Below are 7,058 nucleotides of genomic sequence, written 5' to 3'. Positions count from 1 at the left end.
GTCTTGTGTGTAGGCCACAAAAGCAACTTGTTTAAATACGAAGTATCTTCGCTCTCCATCATGGAATCCTTGAACATCTGCAATGATCTTCACAGGCTGAGTTGCCATCGTCAAATGATCAATGCACAGGACAGCATATTTTGATTTATACAGCTCGTTGCACAACACCTGTGAGCGGTGAGTAATTGATTATTCTGTCGTGTAGGACTAATGCATATGCAGCGGTGTGTTCTGGGAAATTTGTCGATGATTCAAATTCAATTCGAACGTCTATAGGTCCAGACTTAATTGTCTCATTCTGTTTAGAGCAGTCTATTACAATGATCGGTGAAAGCTCTTTGAACTTACGAGGACTCAGTAGACACCCCCCTCCCTCTCCTTCAGCAATTTCATAGTAAGAAGGACGAAACCTTGCATACATGTCATACGCGAGGCTGTATACATTTTCATTCCATTGCAGATGTAGATTGTCATATGAGTAGAATTCTGAATTGAGGTAGACTTTGGCGTTAGTTAACTTGCAGTTATCGAACACGGTGGAATCGTTTGATGTATTTGCTCTTCTATCAGTCTGAAACGCAAGTATAATGAATCTGGGTGTCTCAATATGACTGGAGGTCTTAATAGCCCATGTTTCTCTGCTCGCGGTCGGTAACACTGGATACTCAAAGATCTCCCATGAGCGGAAGGTCAGTGACAGAAATGTACCTGAATTCAACACTTTCAAAAGCTTCAATCGTTCCTCATCGGATACACTGACGTGAGGCATTTTCCATATTAATTTGTTGATTGTGATCCTATTCTCTTCTTGAGCTCCTTGAATGTACGAGTTATTGTCTGTCGCACTCCGCACGAGAATAAGTTCCTGTTTAGCGTTCATAATAATCTGTCTCATATCCTCAAAATATCCCATAAGTATTTTTAGAGGTATGCATGCAGTAAATCGCTTGTACTCCTGGGTGTTCTACCCTCCGCATCGTCTATGAACCATCCAGCATTTTCTAAACTGTGCAGATCTGCTGGTGATGCCGAGACGTATGTTTTAAGGGTTGATGTTAGACCAACATTGCGTGTACGATCAATCTCAGAACCATTCAGTTCATAGCGAATCTCTTGGAAGAGGAATGCCAATGCGTTGCGTGTCAGCTTGGACCCCACTGTATCGGTGCCATCAGTTTTCTTGAATGACCCTTCGAGATATATGAAACTCTTGCACGGAAGAGTGAGTGTGTCCTGGTGCTGTATGACAATCCTGATTTCATCATTCTTGTTAAACGTGGTTGAAGCGTAAGATTTATGAGAGAAGTATTCTTGACGTATAATTCTGTCATCATACTCTACTGGACTGGTTATATTGAGTGATGACGTCATTGCAGGGTTTGAGACCAAATGATTTAAGAAATTCGTAGTTCACAGGTGTTATCAGTTTGCTGTTCAGTAGCGAAGTGGCGCGCTGTGTATTGCGTGCACTTGTTTTATACCGCAAGCCCATCTTGTTTTAGATGTAATCGTATAATGATTTCCTCACCGCGAAAGTCGACAAGTTTATTATTCTGATCCACAATACGCAGCTCCAAATAGCCCAATGTCTGAGCAGTCACTGGAAGGTATATTGCATTGGCAGGTGTCTCAACAATCTTATACCCCGCTGCAACTGAGGGGAAGAATCCGTAAATAGTGTGAATGAGAGTATCGTTGAGATAGGAATTCGTAGCAATGTTACACTCGACACGTATTGTGCTGACTGGGAGTATATCCACAGACTGATTGGACTTGTAAAATTTAGTTGGATCTTTCTTCAAAATCTGCCCTTTTGTGAATCCAAGCAGGGGTCCTATTGAATGTTTCTGGCTAAAGTCAATCGTTGCATTTAGAGTCCTCATTTCAGATTTAAGTGTATTGATGTTTGCACGTAGTTCAATACCAAGAGTTCGTTTAAATCGTCAATATCGTATGCACCAGATTCTATTTCAAGAATATCTTTTTCACCATTAATATCGAGATGCAGTTTATTGTTAGTGTTGGTGATATTCGGGATGCTGTTGTACGTCTCCAGTCCAATCAATGCAACACTCCATTGACCTGCACTCAAATCAATTGGTGGGAAGTAATTTGCACGCAATACAGATGACCGTCCTTTCAACGTCAAAGTGTACGACATTGCATCTGAACGTCAACTGATGAATGAAGGTTTAAACATCCTGCTTATATACGTTAGTTCTTGTTCTTATTCTTCTTCTTTGTGAACGTCAAGAGAAAGATGATGCAAAGATGCCCGCAGAGGTATGTATTAAAGTCCTGATACCGTTGATAATTGTATAGCACATGTCTTCTGTGAGTGAAGTATTGCTGTAATTCTTCGGGTGGTTGCAGGTCCCCAAAGGAGTCGAAATAGTAGACTACCCCAGCGTCTTTCATAACGTACGCCACCCAGTGGGTGCCAGGACCTCCGACAACATCTAAATTCACAATACCGCATTCACCAGTTTTCCACATAGTCTTAGGTAATGTATCCCTCATAAACACACCACGGAATCTTGGTATCTTGAATTTATGTCTAACAAACTTAAGAAGGTCTGTATTTGTGAGTGGTCGATCTGGTAGGACCGCTATTGGGCTTTTTTTTTATTTATGAATAGACCAAGACCCTTCTTGTACGGTTTCAAGTATAGGCCTTTTCCAATGACTGCTGCTTCCATCATGCGGTTATGTCTTCTCGCCTCTTCTAACTGGGTTTGCGAGTTTTGCGCATTCTTGACTGTTCGAGCGATAGCTGCAGCCCCACCGGCGAGCGAACCTACCCCTGAGAGCGCGGAGAGGGCTGGGATGAGAAAAGGAATAAAACCGCCGGATGTCTTGGGTATTGGTAGAATGCGAGGTGCTTTAACGGATCTTCTCGTTGGTGATTCTTTGTCCTTCATTGCGTTTTTAGCTGCATACATTGCTGTCAGGATACATTTCTTCAAACAACCCTTCTTGTTCTTCATGTTTAGTGCGCGACGTGCAGCGTTCATAACGCGCTTGAAATTCATCACTCCTAATCCTAACTTGATTTTTCCGCGCATGGTTTTATCAACTGCGAATGCCGCGATGCGTTGACCTATACCAATATCTTTTCTTTTCCGTATCGCCTTAGCTTTATCAGCTAAAATCCTATCTGCAATGTGACGACTTGGTAGATCTTTATTTGCTTCGTATGCAATGTCGTGTTCCATGCACGCTTCGTCAAGCAGATTCACTCCCTTATCACCTCGCGCCAAGCGTTTCTGAAGCTTTGTCCCAGGTCCGCAGTAGTTATACCCCGGGATGTGTAATTCCAAAGGTAGTTTGTCCAGAACACCACCGCCTCCTCTAATGTGCCCTCGATCGCGCATGTCAGGCTACTGTGGTGGTTGTGGACGATGAATGTTCATTATATAGCAAATCCCTGGCATCAATCCAACTGTTTTGTGTAGCAGGAAAACCAAGCCATTTGACTAGGGCTTTATTTCCAAGTCGTCTTATGACTCTCTCCACGAGAAAAAGATCTGGTTGTGAGCTCTTCTGCATCTCCTCAGTGTAGAAGGAGCCTGCAATTTCTTCACCTTTACTGTCTTTCAATAAATAAGTTCTAGGATTCGTTCGCCGCACATTTGAAACTGTAAATATCTCAGTTGACCAGTTCGGTAGGTATGATTTCTCAAATGTGGTCTTGTGTTTTGAGATACGCACCAAATCACCTACATTAAATTTCTGTTTGCGTGGATCCAGTATCTTAATGTGAAAGTATACTGTATCCATGAGTGTGTTATCACGAACATCAATTGGCCGCATTTTTATTGTGCTATGTTTGGTTCTATTATATTGAGCAATTATTGGGAGGATATCTGTCCATTTGTATGAGCCACGAAGGTTAAACCGCATCCACATTCTGCCTTTTATTGTTCTGTTCAAGCGCTCTACGATACTTGCCTTCAGGTGAGTGAATGTCGAGTAGTGATGTATTCCATACCGCTGCATCACTGTCTTGAAGTACCTATTGTAGAACTCACCACCATGATCGGTTTGGACATTGTCCAGGCATCGATTGGTTCCTATCTGTAGCAAGCGTTCAAAAGCATCAGCGACATTTTGTCCGGTTTTTGTCTTGACTGGTACTGCCCATGCAAATTTGGAGTATGTATCAATAACAATTAAAATGTATTTGAAGCCATCTCATGTGAATATTGTCGCATATCTACAAGATCAGCTTGCCACAAGTCATCCATCCCTTTAATCATGACATGCCTGCACGGGTATGTTTTGCGTGCTGGTTTGTGTAGTTCTCGAACTACGGTCTCCATACTTATTCGATGATACCTCTCTCTCGAAGCTCAGAGATTATGGAGATAACTTCATTCGAATGAGCTGTATTACCTGCAGAAGCTGATGCCATGAGCAGACGTAGTCGATCTATTAGTTCGTTGGGGTCGTCATAATATATATACTGAGGGACTCGATTGTTCACTGTCTTAAGACCAATGTCAATACCATCTCCGCTGCTGGCACCGTTGTTGTTGTTTTGGTCTTCAAGTATTGGTTTTATAAGGGTTTTATACTTCCTGTTGGTTAGGCTTTTGGTGATCTTGTGTACACCAGTCATGTGTAGTATTTGACGGTACGTGTCCTTATCACTAACTGAATAATTTATAGGTTTTTTAGTTGGTCTTAGGGAAATAAGATTCATTAAGCCTGGTGTTCGGTCAAACTGTCTATCAGCTATTTGTATTTTGTCTTCTGTTACAGTTATGGGATGCATGCCCAACATGTATGGTCTTCCTGGGCTAGCGCCGAATGTTCTATCTATCTGGCCTGGTGTGTGACTAATAATGAATTCATCAATGGCTTGACTGTCGTTTTGGGTCGTTTTTGTTTTTGGTGAGAGCTGTCGGAGAGACTCAGTAACGGGCTTAAATGTCTCTCTTAGTGTTTGCTGACGATCAATATACCCTAACCTAAGCAACCATAATTTCTCTCGGACTGCTTTACGGGCTTGAATGACTTTCTGTTTGGTCGTCGACATCTCAATGTATACTAATCAGACGTCTCTGCGACATGAGGCTTTATATATGCATTCATTTTCTTCAGCTTCTTAGTATGATCACGATCGCCCTTATCGACAACAATCAGGTCTACATCTATATTTCTCTGAATATGATCGACCTTTTCAGTTAAGTCGGTTACTTTCTTACTGACTTGATTAACTAGCTCATTTAACTCATTCACCATTCTCAGAAGGGTTTGGTAATAGGTCTCTAGTTCCCTGCGCATACTTGCAACTTTAAGAGCCATAGCTTGAATTTTCGCATCCATGTACAAGCGAATGTTCTGTCTGTGTACACCAATCATCTCAGGTTGAGAGGTGGACATACGCGCGAATTTGTCCATGGTATGACGTAAACTGATGTGTTAACGTCTATTACCTTGTTATATATACAAAAATTCTTGAAAGTTTCGTCTGTATCTACCATCATACAGTTTTCTTGTTTTATCAATAACGAGAAACCCATACTGTGAATGGTTCCAACAGTCTGCACATATCTTTAAGAAATCATTGAACGACATATCCGTCCCCACATGTGCTTGGTAAATGTGTCTTAAATTAAGATTGTCTTGCTTGAAGGCTATAATGAGATTTGCGTTATCCCTAACAAGTTGTTTGGGGATTCTGGAATATGTTTGACTTAGATAAAATACGTCAGCACCCATATGGCGACCGAAAGAGAAATATTTGCGAATTTGGTCTTGGTTTTCTACTGCAACATCGTCAAATATGAATACTGTGTTTGGTTTTGTTTCTTCAGGTGGGGGGATATCAGAGCTTTCACTGAATGTTGTGTATGTAACGCTATCTACACCTCGAAATATCTCATGCAATAGCTGATACTTGGGTTGAAAGAGTGTTTTTGAGAATAGACAGACATGTTCAAATCGGACACCTTGCACATGAGTTAGCAGAGTCATGAGGACATTAGTCTTGCTGCAGTTGGATGGGCCTACAATAATTGCTCTTATATTATTGGGAAGGAGAATTCCGTTTTTCTAGTTCTTCTTCTTCTTCTGCTCTTCACTTGAATCTTCACATGACCAGTCACCCACAACAAAGTCCTTGTGGTGAGGGTGCTTCACCCAGCCAGCCATGATAGTAAATGAGCCATGTACAAACAAGTACTTGACATATATAGAAAATATAACTGAGAGGATAATAATAATATTTGTGTGTAGCCAGTATAGTTCGATCAATTAACCGATTGAGCTATACTGCCTACATGAGGAACACATGTATGAAGAGTAAGATGGTCATAATTTGAGTAGAATTAAAAAATTATTGGATCAATTTGATTATAATAGGAGTGGTGGTCTGAAATAAAAGAGAAACAGGAGATAAGATTAAATATAAATTATTTATTTAAAAATCATACATTGGATGTACTATTTCTGAGGTGTTATCATAATCTGCACGTTTCTTCTTAGAACCTGTACAATATATACCAAATAATTCTCTTTGGTTGGCAATAAATTCTGCACATATCTCACGCAATCCGATAGGTGACTCTGAATACTCTGGTTTTTGACACATGCATTTCAATTGGATGTCTGTAGTTTTAATGGCCATATGCGAATGAAGATGCTGCTCAAAATCGTCAATATGTATATTATTAACACATAGAGAGTTTTTAACATCACTATATGCTGCCCCTATGCTAGGAACCCAACGATTCAGTCTCTCGAGAGCAAACCGTATAGAGGAGTCTAGGTTGAATAATTTGATAACTGATGGATGCCTTAGATAGGTGCTGTCGACACCTGATTTAATGCATAAGGCGCAGTCATCATATACAGTAGTAATGGAAAGTGTGACATCGGCAAGACGAATTTCTGGTGGGGGATGAGTTGGATCATATTCGGTGGTCATTTGTTGATTGATGTAGCGCTCTGCATGACAGATCCCGGCCCAGTCGAACTCGGAAATCGGGACTTTAACACTTTTGGAAATATTTTCAATCTCCATTATAGCTTGGATCCCCCAGACATGATGG

This window comes from Schistocerca piceifrons, chromosome 3, assembly GCF_021461385.2.
Source record: "Schistocerca piceifrons isolate TAMUIC-IGC-003096 chromosome 3, iqSchPice1.1, whole genome shotgun sequence".
NCBI lineage: Eukaryota > Metazoa > Arthropoda > Insecta > Orthoptera > Acrididae > Schistocerca > Schistocerca piceifrons.
Note: the sequence above shows the minus strand (reverse complement) of the source record.